The sequence below is a fragment of the Monodelphis domestica genome, chromosome 4, assembly GCF_027887165.1.
Source record: "Monodelphis domestica isolate mMonDom1 chromosome 4, mMonDom1.pri, whole genome shotgun sequence".
Lineage (NCBI taxonomy): Eukaryota > Metazoa > Chordata > Mammalia > Didelphimorphia > Didelphidae > Monodelphis > Monodelphis domestica.
This window is the reverse complement of record NC_077230.1, coordinates 29,627,102-29,640,714: the sequence shown is the minus strand read 5'-3', so window position 1 is coordinate 29,640,714 and position 13,613 is coordinate 29,627,102. Positions and strand designations below refer to the sequence as shown.

Sequence of the window (13,613 nt, the reverse complement as noted above, 5' to 3'; positions counted from 1 at the left end):
CAAGTTTTTTGAAAATCATCACACATCATATTGATAAAATCAGGATTTTAGAAATAGAAATAATATTTAAAAATTACAAGTTTACTGTCTCATGTCAAAGGAGAAAACATAACTAGAATATTTTACAAAAATTTAAAAGCACTATGAAGTGATAATAATTGTTACTGTACATCTTGCATAACACGGATGCCTCTTTCCCAATTGCTTTCAACTTTTGGATTTATCTGCTGATGGCAGAAAGCATTAAATGAGAGTTGTATGTTGAGAAAAGGAAGATAAAAATTCTTTTTTCCTTTACTATTTTTGATCATTGCAGATCTTTTAGGATGTCTTAAAGAAACTAGAAAACAGTTTGTGCTACAGATTAATCATGGAAGAAAAGTTCCAGCATCTCATAAAGGGATCATATTGTCTTTGGCTTATTAATGTTTCCACTTGGATTTCTTTAGGAAAACTTATGAAACAATATATAGATTTGATTAATGTCTAAAGTTTCATGAAATGTGGTTATTAGGGTACTTTTTCACAAATGTACCTAGTTATGATATTATTTACTAGTATGAGACATTAAATATAAAACTTAATTGGCCAAATAATCTGCATAAGATACCCAGGTTTTAAATGAATATATGAATACTACTAGCTATATAAAACACTCAGATAGCTCACATTATATTTATTATGCTGCCCACGTACAGGGGGCAAATATAAGTTATGTGACTGTGCAGCAGATATATTGTATTCACCTCAGAACTATATTGCCTGAACAACTCAAAGCAATTATCAGAGAGGGATGGCACAGTCCAGATTTGTTTTTAACCCAATGCATAGTTTTAGTCCTTCAGCTAAAGTATCTTCCTATTAGTGATCTTCTTCTCCAAGGAGTCTGCTGCTATGGAAATTTCATTCTTGTTTGTTGGTAACTATATTCTTAATTAAGGAACCATTAGCCTCGGTGGTAACCCCCAAGGCTCCACACATCTATTTCATCAGCTTTTTTTTCATTGATATATACCCATAAAAGGAAGCAGACAGACAAGAGAAAGCAACTAGAGTTGTGTACATTCTGCGTCTAAGACTGACCTGGGCTAGCAGCTGTCTCCATCTCCATGGGATTTTTTACTATAATTACCATTCTTCAAGAAGTGGGGAAGTGCATAAAAACTCTTTTCTTTCTCTTCCTTTGTTAATATTTTTAGGGGCCAAATCATTACCATATCTCACTGACATAGTTCATGGACCTAAGCATTGGGGTGGGCAAACTGAGAGGACAGTTCTCTGATGAGAGTGTGACCACTTCTGATTCTCACCTATCATATCTGAGTCAGTACCTGCTACCTAGGGAACAATCAACAGGTCACAGTGATCTAACTGCAAGAGTTCAAGCTGCATATGTAGCTCTGTGGGAAGTGCCCATTCTGACAATGGTCTATGCTCTGTAATCTCATCATCTATTGGCGAATTCATCAAATTGAACTGGAGTTTTCATCACCCATGCTACACTAATCAATCCCATCTTTCTGCTCCTATAATCACTTTCATCCTTGAATTATTTCACAATTCTTCCATTTCCTGGCACTAAAAGAACCCAATTTTCTTTTCCTCACTATAGGATTGACCTTATTGTGCTGCTGATCAAAAATCTTAGTGTGGGATAAATCTTCAATGTCTTGCTTCTTAAATCTCTCCTCAGTTTAATTTTAATATCTGTCCTATTTCTGCTAACAATTATAGAGTACTTTAAGATATACAAATCACTTTACAAATACTATCTCATTTCATCTTTATAACAGTCTTGGGTGGTATATGCTATTATTCTCATTTTACAGATAAGGAAACAGAGACAGAGATATTAAATTACTCACTCAAAGTCACAAAGCCAGTAAGTGGCAGAGGCTATATCTATATTCAGTCAATCTTGATTCTACATCCATAGCTCTATCCATTTTGAAACATAGCTACTTTTGTTCTCAGTTTCACACTACATCCCACATGATGCCTGGAATTAGGTTGAGGATACAAAAACAGAAATAAAAGTCTCTACTTGTAAGCATCTTAAATTTTGCTGAAATTCAAAGACCATGCAGTGGAAAAGATATTGGCTGCTTTAACAAATACTAGTTGAATCAAACTACATTAGAACTGAATAAGTCAAAAATTAGAGACAAATGCCCAATAGAGAGGACTATTCAAGAGTTTTAGATGGAAGTTTTATGATGAATTAAGGAAGAAATGAGGTTTATTTTAGAGATTTAATTTTCCCTCTAAAGTTGTTGACATATATGATGACCCTCAACAATATCTCAAGATATTATAGTGAGAGGCAAAATACTGGAATGGGTAGGTTATGACATTCTTTATAAAGGAAACTTGAAAATTACAAGTTTATGAGTTAATATAAAATGTAGACATATAGTTGCTTTCATTAATTTCATATTGGGACATTTGACATAACCAGAATACACCTATATACTTATAAAGTTTTTTTTTCTCCCTTAAATTCTGGAATAGGGTTGCTATAGCAGCTAGGTGCAGATATAAGATATTGGTACTATGCTCAAAGCAATGATTTGATTGTGGAATTCAATTTAAAACTTTGACATTACATTAAACTTTCTAAACTCGTTGGCTTAGTCATCATGAATTCAAGAAAGTCAAAAATGACACATTAATTCTAGAGTTAGCAAACAGTTTTGAGTCTCAATCTTATATTGATGTCCAGGGTCTGGGACAGGGTGAGATTAGATGAAATTATATCTAAACACTACTAAAAACTCATTCAATGAATTAAAATACTGACACTTTATTTTCATGAATTAGAAAAGATTCATTCTCTAGACATAGATTTGTAATATGTATCTCTCTATCCACTAAGTCTTTTTACCAAATAATCATCCACTGCCTGCAAAAGGTTAACATATTTCCCATTGAGATTCATTATTGCATTCTCAGTAATATTATCTTGCCTATCATTTTGAGTTGCAAATGTTAATAAAAATCTTCAGTTTTTAAATAGTTCTTTGGAAGATACACTCATTCTTCATGTTATACAGAAATTATTGTTTATTTTAGACACAATACAATGTATTTCTAATTCAAAACAGATCCTTAGGTTACAATGTATAATCACTCACACTCCTCCCTATCTCTCTTTCAGGAGATTATTTTATGCTTCCCCAGAATGAGAGACAGCCATGAATTCCTTTTTATCCCAAATTTTATGCATTAATCCACTTCCATATCCATGCTCAATTATATCCTTTATTGTTGATGAATATGAAAAAAAATATCCTTCTCCACGCCATTTCTGACCATTCTTACTATGTATATCAATCCTTATCTTCTTACACCTTCAATGATCACTTCTCTCTGCCTATTCTTTAGTTTCTAATTATCTATTGGCTCATTCCTGTTACATTTGAAAACTCCCAAATCTATTCAATTTTTAGAAACCCTTCATTTACATCAGCAATCCCCTCAAATTATTTTTCTACATTTGATTTCCTTTTCAGAGAAAAATTCTCAGGAAAAAAATCTATCAGCTGTGATTATCTCTACTTCCTAAATTCTCACACTCAATTATTAAACCTTTGTAATCTAACTTGACTGAAATTGCTCTCATTTAGGTTGCCAACTATTTTTCTTTTTAAAATGTAATTTCAATCTTATTTTCAGTTCTATATTCTCTCCCTCCCTTCATTCCTCCCAAACTCATTGAGAAAACACAACTGAAATTGTGCTCTTCTTGGTTACCACATCAGACATTTTTCCAAATAAAAAAATAAAAACAGAAGAAAAAGAAAAGAAAAATATGCTTCAATGTACTCTGTAATCAAAGTTACTTAGTATTTCATAGTTGAGTTTCCATATAATATTTTCTTGCTTCTGTTCACTTTATATTGAATCAGTTTATATAGGACTTCCCACATTTTTTCTGAAGCCACTCATTTATCATTTCAGTCTTATAACACTTTCAGATACAATAACCTGTTAGGTCATTCCCACTTGATAGATATTCCCTTAGTTTAGAATTCTTTGCCAATTAACACAAAAAGGCTACTATATGTATTTCTGTACAATTTCTTTTGTACTCTGTGGGGTATATTTCTAGTAGGACATTTCTCAGCCAAAGTATATGAATAGTTTTATAGAACTTTGAGCATAATTCCAAATTGTTTTCCAGAAGCTTTGTATTATTTTTCAGGTTCAACAATAGTGTATTAGTGTACCCATTTTATCACATCACTTCCAACTTTTCATTCCTTTTTCATTACTGTCATCTTAATCAATATGATGGGTTAGAAGTGTTACCTCTGTGTTCTTTTGATTTGTATTTCTCTAGTTATTAGTGATTTAGTTATATTCTCACATTATTATTGATAGTTATAATTCCTTCTGCTATCTAAGCAACCCAGCCTACAAGAGAAGAGAGGAAGAGGGAGGAGCTACAGGATTTATAAAACAATAACATGATCACTCTAATGTGGAGGCTCAGGAGACATTAAAGGGAATTTTGAGAAACATTAAGGAACTTCTTGGAGATGAAGTCTAAAGGTTCAAAATCTTCATTTATACAGCCTAGATTAGGTCACAATATGGAGATTTTGAACCTTTAGACTTCAACCCCCAGAAGTCCCTTAGTGTTCAGGTTCCAGAGGCACCTGAAACATAGAGTATTTTATATTCAAGGTCAAAAATTTCAGAGTGTTAGGAAAAGTTCAGGAGAACGGAGTAGATCTGTATCAAAATGCATAAGCCTCTGATAATTCTCAAGATGTAATTAAAGCTAGGACTTAGAAATTCTGGAATAATTTAGGAGTTCTAGAATTTTCTAGCACTCTGAATTCAGATTCTTTACAGATGTTATAGGATGCTTGAAATGGATCAGGAGTGTAGACATATTAGAGAAGTTAATTCTACACTCGGAACCCAGTAAATCAATGTTAACATGAAATAAGTTTTGATAATAAGATCCAAGAGTTCAGGAAAGGGAAAGGGCCTAATCCTTACAGAAAGTCCTGAATTAATAAATTAAGTTTGAAATATGAGGAAACAGAAGACAATGTAATGAATCATGGCCCAAAAATGTATAGTATAAGTAAGTAAATTTAATTATGTTATTTTTTCCCAGTTAATTTGTGTGCCACTTTACCAAGTTACAGAGGTGATGGATTTAATGACTGTAACATCTCTTAAAGGTAATGGCACAAATTGTAAAGAGGTTGTAATTTTTATCAGTTATATTTTTATGCCCAACATGACAAAATCAGAGGCTTGAAATGCTATTATTTCAAACTTACATATAAATGAATGATCTGTGATTTTTTTTTTATCATTAAGAACTTTTTCTACTACTCCAGGATTTAATACATCATTCTTTGAGAATTTTCTAGACAACACAGAGGTTTGCCATCTTGCCTCATGTCATATCTCTAGAAATTGTCAGAAAAAAGTATTTGAAGCTTGTTCATCCTGACTATGAGATCTATACTGGGCTATGTTGTCTTTGCTATCTTGAGTTTACCATTTGAAAAATGACTTAGCTTCAGCTTTAAGAACATTGCATCGATTGCTATGCATCAGTGAACTACCTAACTCAGCCTTCTGACTCAGGAAGGCATAATTCACTCCAGTAGTTTTACCTCTGTAGTATAATAGTGATTATTGTGAAAGACTGGAAATAATCTAATAGGATTATCTGGCAGAGACTTGTCAGCATCAGATTTAGTTTTCCTCCTTATATATTTGCTTTTTGTTTGGCTCTAAGTTCTATTTGTCAAGGATGCTTTGTAACTGAAAACGAATTACCTGCCACAGATTTCTTCTGGAAAATAACCTATTATCAATGTTTGGTTTTTGTTGCTTAGTAGTTTCCTTATCTATTTATATATTATTGTACAAATTGGAACTGCTAAACATGTTAAAGGGCTGTCTGGGTTAGTTTGAAGTGGTTTTCCCTTTTCAGTACTTGAATCCTCTTTTTCTACTTAATTCACTCGACAAGTTAAACAAAAGAACAGATGGAATCGCACTGTAGACATTTCATTAGTGTCTTCATTATTCCAGTGGGCTCATTCATAACCGACCAGACACAGCACTTGTTTACATGGGAGATGGTTGGCTGACTTTGATAAGTTAATATACTCACACCTTGTTGGTTTATTTATATCTTTTTAACAGAATAAAAATGGACACTTTTATCATTCTTTCCAATGTATAAGCACAGAAGGAAGGGAAGGGGAGGTAAGAATTCTAGTAATAGCCTGGCTCTCGTGCAATCACTTTTAATGTTACAAAATACACACTCACAAATAAATTTAAGGGTTGGCAATATATACAAAGATGAATATAATGGTTGGTATTGTATATAAGGCTTGACTTTGCATTAAGTTCTACCAAATATATCATACCATCAAAGCCCTGGACTTAGCAGTCTTCAATTGTATTTTCTCAGAAAACTGAGTAAGGGATAATTATTCGCTTTTATTTTGTTTTTAAATTTTACTTTTGAAAATTTTCTTTTTACTTTTTTACATATTGATACAATTTTTAATTATTTTCTGACATTTTGTGACTCATGTTCTCTTCTTCCTTCCTACCCGACCAGCTTGTTTGTCCTTTGCTTTATTAGGCACAGATTTCACTGTTCCTAAGGTGATCTTAAAAGGAGGTAACCTTGGCTAGAAATTTTTACTTCTTTCATCTTTTTTGAAATTTTTGCTGAAATCAACTCTGTGTAACTTGAGAAATAATATAGTACAACTCTCTTATTTTACCGAGGAGGAAATATGGAAAATTACCTAAGCTTAGAAGTTTGTATATTAAACCATCATCACATTTATCTAAGTAGAAGGGAATAAATGAATCATGAATAAAGTTGCATGTTACTGCTAATATAGCTTACCTGTATTTCAACATAGAATCTTTGTTATTGATAGCAAATTTCTTTTTTTTAATTCATTTATTTAATTAATTTAGAATATTTTCCCATGGTTATATGATTCTTGTTCTTTCCCTCCCCTTGTTCTTTCTCTCCCCCCATAGCCAACATGAAATTGCACTGGATTTTACATGTATCATTGATCAAGACCTACTTCCCTATTATTGATAATTACACCAAGGTGATCATTTAGAGTCTACATCCCCAATCATTTCCCCACTGAACTATGTGATCAAGCAGTTGTTTTTCTTCTGTGTTTCTACTCCCTTTATTCTTCCTCTGAATGTGGATAGTGTTAATTGACCTATATAATTGCATTGTCATTAGTAAAGAAGTCTATTACGTTTGATTGTGACAATGTTTCAGTTGCTGTGTACAATGTTCTTCTGGTTCTGCTCCTTTTGCTCTGCATCAATTGCTGGAGGTCATTCCAGTTCACATGGAATTCTTCCAGTTCATTATTCCTTTGAGCACAATAGCATTCCTTCACCAACAGATACCACAATTTGTTCAGCTATTCCCCAATCAAAGATCATCCCTTCATTTTCCAATTTTTTGTCACCACAAAGAGTGCAGCTATAAATATGTTTGTACAAGTATTTTTCCTTATTATCTCTTTGGGGTACAGACTCAGCAGTGGTATGGCTGGGTCAAAGGGCAGGTAGTCTTTTAAAGTTCTTTGGGCATAGTTTCAAATTGCCTTTCAGAATTATTAGATCAATTCACAATTCCACCAGCAGTCCCATTTTTGCCACATTCTTTCCAACATTTATTATTTTCTTTTGCTGCCATATTAGGCAGTCTTCTAGATGTGAAGTGGTAACTCAGAGTTGTTTTGATTTGCATTTCTCCAATTATAAGAGATTTAGAACATTTTTTTTCGTGTTCTTACTGATAGTTTTGATTTCTATATCGGAAAACTACGTATTCATGTCCCTTACCCATTTATCAATTGGGGAATGGCTTGATTTTTTGGACAGTTGATTTGAGAAGTTAGACCTTTGACAGAAGTTTTTGTTATAAAGATTTTCCCCCAATTTTGCTTCCCTTCTAATTTTGGATACCTTGGTTTTGTTTGTACAAAAGCTTTTTAATTTAATATAATCAAAATTATTCCTTTTACATTTTGTGATATTCTCTATTTCTAGCTTGGTCTTAAATTCTTTTCTTTCCCAAAGATCAGACAGTTATACTATTCTATGTTCATCTAATTTACCTCTGGTTTCCTTCTTTATATTTAAGTCATTTACCCATTCAGAATTTATCTTGCTATAGGGTGTGAGATGTTGATCTAAACCTAATCTCTCCCAAATTATTTTTCAGTTTTCCAAGCAATTTTTGTCAAACAATGGGTTCTTGTCCTAAAAGTTGTGATCTTTGGGTTTATCTTACACTATCTTGTTGAGAGAATTTACACCAAGTCTATTCAGATACAGAGTTTTAAGACTTATATTTTCTTTAATAATTTAAAATGAATCTACCAGTGTTAGGCTATTAATTCTAATCCTGTTTTGCCTTATTGAACTAATTTCAGTTTTCAGTTAAAGATATATTTTCATATTATTCATTTTTATATGTGAATAATTTTATCAAAACAAACCCCCAAACATATACCCAATTTAAGAGGGGAGCTTGGACTTAACCTGCCAGAAGGAAGAGAGAAGCAGATTTTGCAGACTGAAGGACCAACTGGAAAGGGGGAAGGGCAGGAAGGAGAGAGTTCTGAAGGAAGGAGAGAGGAAGTTAGAGGATTTGGACAGTTGGGAACTGACGTCTTTCTGGGAAGCCCAACAGAAAGGAGGACCTCAGCAGACCCCTGGATCAGCACCCCCTCCTGTGACTCCTAACCCAGTTTCCAGAGAAGACAAGCTGAGTGAATAGGGACTTCAACAGGAAGCTAATAGCCAAGGCAGCTAGAAAGTCAGGACATCTTCACAAATGACCCAGGGGGAGGGGGGATCAGGCAAGCAAAGCCTGATCTTGCCAGACTTTGGGAGAAGGGGTTCAGTTACTTCTAGGGACATTCCACTCCCTCTTTCCCAATACCTCATTTCTCAATTCAAGTGCCCTATCCTTCATTTGTTCCCGTAGATAAACAGCTGTTCATAAGAGCATGTGACTGTCTTCATAGTATCTAAGAAAGGAAGAAGACATTGAAGACTGGGGGGGAGGGAAGTTACATTTCTCTCCTCAGAGAGGGAGAAGCTGTTTGTATCATATTGGTTTCAACCAAGTCTCTGAGGGAACAGAAATTTGTGATCTTGAAGGCAGCCAGAGTGGGGTTTGCCAGGGAGAAGAGAGAGGGAAATCAACCCATCCCCTTTTTTCTACTTCACTCCATTCCACCTCTACCTCACTCTGGTCCTGACCCAATAGAGGGAGACTCCATTCTCTCTCCCTATATTACAGTGGCACCCCAGAGGTGAGGTTAGGAGTCACAGGAGGAGGGTGCTGGTCCAGAGGACCTTTTTGTATAAACCATTGGAGTCTGAAATGCCTTAGAACCTCCAGTCTTTAAGTACCTTGGGTTGTTTTTTTTTGTTGTTGTTTTTTGTTTTTAATTATCCATTTAGATGCCTATTGTCAGAAGGCAGAGTGGTAAGGGCTAGGCAATGGGGGTTAAGGGCCCCACAGCTGGGAAGTATCTGAGGCCAGATTTTAACCCAGGACAGCATGTCTTTAGGCCTGGCTCTCAGTTTGCTGGGCCTTCCATTTGCCCCTTCAAAGTGGAATCTTTGGGCTGAATCTTTCTTCTGGCACGCAGGTGAAGTCAATGAAAGGATCAATGCAATTAAAAGATATCCTTGTAAAATAACCATTGTTTTTTTAAATTCCTTCTTGAAAAATCTTTCTTCTTTCTCTCTAGTCTCTCTCCCCTGCTATGATCCACCCACGCAGCCAATACCCCCATCCACATGGAGGCTTAGCCTAAGGGAAAATTACCTGGTCTCCTTTCCCTCTTGTCTCTCCCCTCTGCCCACGTGGCCAATACTGTTACCAGCTGGTAGTAATGAGTCCTGAGAGATCTGCTCCAAGGATCTCGGTGATGAGCTGGCTGGGGTCGAGCTCGTGGGTCTGGGGCACAGAAGCAGGCAGGCAGTGGCCAGTGGATAGCTGCAGGCAGGAACACAGGCAGGCAGGGCCAGGAGAGCGGGCACCAGGTGAGAGGCTAGGAGCAGGAGCCAGAGCTGGAGCAGGCTGCCAGGGTGGGCAGGGCCGGGACCAGGACCAGGACCAGGTGGGCGGCAAACAGGTCAGGAGTGAGCCTGTGAGCTATCTAATGGCTGGAATGAGCAGCAGCTTTGCAAGGGTAAAAAAAAAATCGGCCAGAGAAATGTGGCTCAAAAAAAATTTCTAGGCACTAGATATTAAAAGCTGAACTAAAGATCAGAAAATAATCAGAAGATTGAGAGTCTTTCTCCCATTAGGTCACCAACTATAAAGATTAAAATTTAGGAAACTGAGGCAGGTAGAAATTAGTTTCTCTCTGCAAGGAGTATTATATTTTTTAGAGGTTTATTAAAACTTAAGGATTAAAGAAAATACAGGATAAGAAAAATGTGCCTAGGTCAGAGAGGCCTAGACAAGATAATCTCACATCATGGAAGAGCCACGTCTGCTCCAAAACGGAAGTCCAAAAGAGCCTAAAAGCCTTTGCCATCAGGTTAAATCCCTTCTTGATCTTGGCCCACCTGAGAATTCAGTGAGATTACAAAGCATTTTGGGGAAGTGGAGCAAGGGCTTGTGGGGATTGAAGTCCTGGATTCCTGTCTATTTTTTACAATACAAGGGAGAAACTTCTAAGATATTTGATTGTATCTAGAAATTCTAATGTATTAACAAATTAATACATTAGAGAGGAAATAATACAATATAATAGAGGAAATATTACAATAGAGGAAAATAATAATACACTAACTAGGCTGAAATCATTGGGTACTTTACAATTTATTGTTCAGTCTAAGACAAGATTCACTCTGGGACTTCCCTGAAGGCATATTTCCAAGGGACAAAGGCAATTTTGGGGATTCCATAAAACAAGGTCATCAATTATAAATTATAGATATACAGTTATGTTGTATATATATATTACACAATATAAATCAATTTTGTATATCGATTAAGATTTTGTCATATTGAGCTCTAGAGATCATTGTGATTTTTCTTTTGGTTTTTAAATATTCCTTCAAATACTTGTATGTGTAAAGATTAAAATTTAGGGGAGACTGAGGCAGGTAGAAATTAGTTTCTCTCTGCAAGGAGTATTATATAGAGATTAAGGATTAAAGAAAATACAGGATAAGAAACACGTGCCTAGGCCAGAGGCCTAGACAAGATAACCTCACATCATGGAACAGATGCCTCTGCTCCAAAACGGAAGTCCAAAAAGAGAGCCCAAAAGTCTTTGCCATCAGGTTAAATCCCTTCTCAATCTCAGCCTAGGTGAGATTACAAGGCATTCTGGGGAAGTGGAGCAAAGGCTTGTGGGGATTGAAGTCCTGGATTCCAATCCATTTTTATAATCCGCCTTTTGATCGTTGTTGGGGGGCGAAGTTTCCTCAAAAAGGATCATGAGAACATAATCAACTTAAACATTACAGTTATTTGAGGATAAGAGAAAAAAAATAAAACCAATAATTGCTGAACACAATAACAAAAAGCCAGTTAGGGGGCAGCCCCCTTTGGCATAAAAGTATACATACAAATAAATGTTCAATCAACTACACCCAAAGTTCAATTTGATCTTGTGCAGCTTGTGGTCTGGAGGCTTCTTCATGGTGGCTTCTCCAACAGTTCAGTTCTGGATTCAGAGAGGTAGCATCTTCTTTACCTAAAATTCTTCTCAAAAGGAATTTAAACTTTGCAATTTAAATAATGATATTTTTTACATCCCCCCCCATTAAGAGGGTGATTGAAAAATACAGAATCACTTAGGGATGCATGGCTGAGGTATGATGTATATGAATCAATTGGCAAGAAAAATTTAATAAAAACATCATAAAAATCCAAAAGAAAAGAAAAATTTTCTGAATGAAAATATAGACTATCAAAGTCTTATGTGTAAAAATTCCAAGTAAAAAGAAAAATAAATCTATAACAGGTCCTTGAATCGAGTCCCAATCAAAATGATCTAAGCAATGATGCATTTACCCAGTCAGTAGCCAGGACTACAGAAAGGTACCACACTATGAAAGGCAGAAAAGGGAACCAGATTATAGAAGCCAAGTAGGAGCCAAGTTTTGGGGATACTCCTCTGTGAGTATCTTCAGAGTGAGTGTGGACACAAAGAAAGCCTATGTTGTAACAACATATTAAACACAGTAACCTCGAGTCTTCACACTAGGTTCAAGACCTTTGTATTGGCCTAGAAGTGTATTAATCCATCCTAGATTTGCTTTTCTTTGGCCCTGTGCAATGGCTCTGTTGTGTATATCTTGTCCTGGAATCAGACAGAATCATTAAGCAAAGTCCTATAATTTTTTAAATAATTAGTGGCATCATTTTTATAGTCACAAGCTTTTTAGGGCATGCATTAGCAAATGTATCTTAAACTTGTAGTACTGAAAAATCAAAACCTTAATGCTGGTGACATGTGCTTCAAATATAAAAAAGAGAGAAAAAAATAAAAAAAAAACTGAAAAAGTATATTGCACATGCAAGAAAAATATAATAATAAGTCTTTAAAAATTCAAAAATATAGCTTATAATCATCGACACTCTGTGTCAGCTAAGAAAATAATGATTACAAGGCTTTCTCACCAAAAATGAGATCCATTTCCTCTTCATGTGGCCATGCTCCACTGTGAATAGAAGGCAAATGAATTGAACAGTAGTACAAATATGTAGTTATCGAAATCCCCAAAATTCTCAATAGCCCAATTAATTACAATAGCAAACAAACACACTTTCACATTTCACATAAGTTGTATGACATTTAAAAGCCTATGAATTGATGGATATTTGTCACAATTTTTACAAATGTAACAATCTTTCAACCTTGGTATTTAAACATGTATTTTTAAACAAAGTTAAACTCATCTTGGGTTAAGAACATAATCAAGAAATCTATATATCATTATGGTGCAAGTAAAATAGTGAGCTGAAGAGTATAAATAAAGAGATGCTCCTTTTTTGGAGGCTTTTTTAGGGGTACAAATGCCCTGAGATTAACTGCCCCAACTTCCATTCACATATTTAGAAATGCGGGAAGGTTGGGGGTTATAAAATGTATTTCACTTCAGCTACTAGAATGGGCCTTACCTTGTGGTAGGGGAAGGCAAAATAACCAGAGATTGTTAAAAAATATTACAAAAATCATATTAAAAAACCCTTAAAATCAGTTGAGATATTTAGCACATTAATTTTCCAAAGGTTGTTCTACAATAGTAACCAGTCCTGAAGTCCATCTATTCTCTGTGACAATTTTACAAAGGCAACATAGAAAAACTGTTTTTTTCATATATGGGCTTATTCAATAATATTTGTTCAGCACAGTTATAGGGGAAAAACAACAGAATTTTAAAAATAGTCAAAACTCAGTACATTAAAATGAACAGTATAACAGAATAATATCGAATCCAGTAATATATGAACTTAAAATAACAAAGTTATATCTTAAAACAATCAGGAAAAATGCAATAGAGTACAGAGATTTGTATAAACCATTGGAGTC

The 13,613-nt window shown here is 34.9% G+C and overlaps 1 long non-coding RNA gene across 1 annotated transcript in view; it reads left to right on the top strand.

The window, feature by feature from the left end:
• Positions 1–4,681: 4,681 nt before the first annotated feature.
• Positions 4,682–13,613, top strand: part of LOC103105659 (uncharacterized) — a 272,991-nt gene continuing 264,059 nt past the window's right edge. Inside the window, exon 1 of the long non-coding RNA XR_467006.3 lies at positions 4,682–5,098. This is a non-coding gene — a long non-coding RNA (uncharacterized LOC103105659). The remainder of the gene's footprint in view (positions 5,099–13,613) is intronic.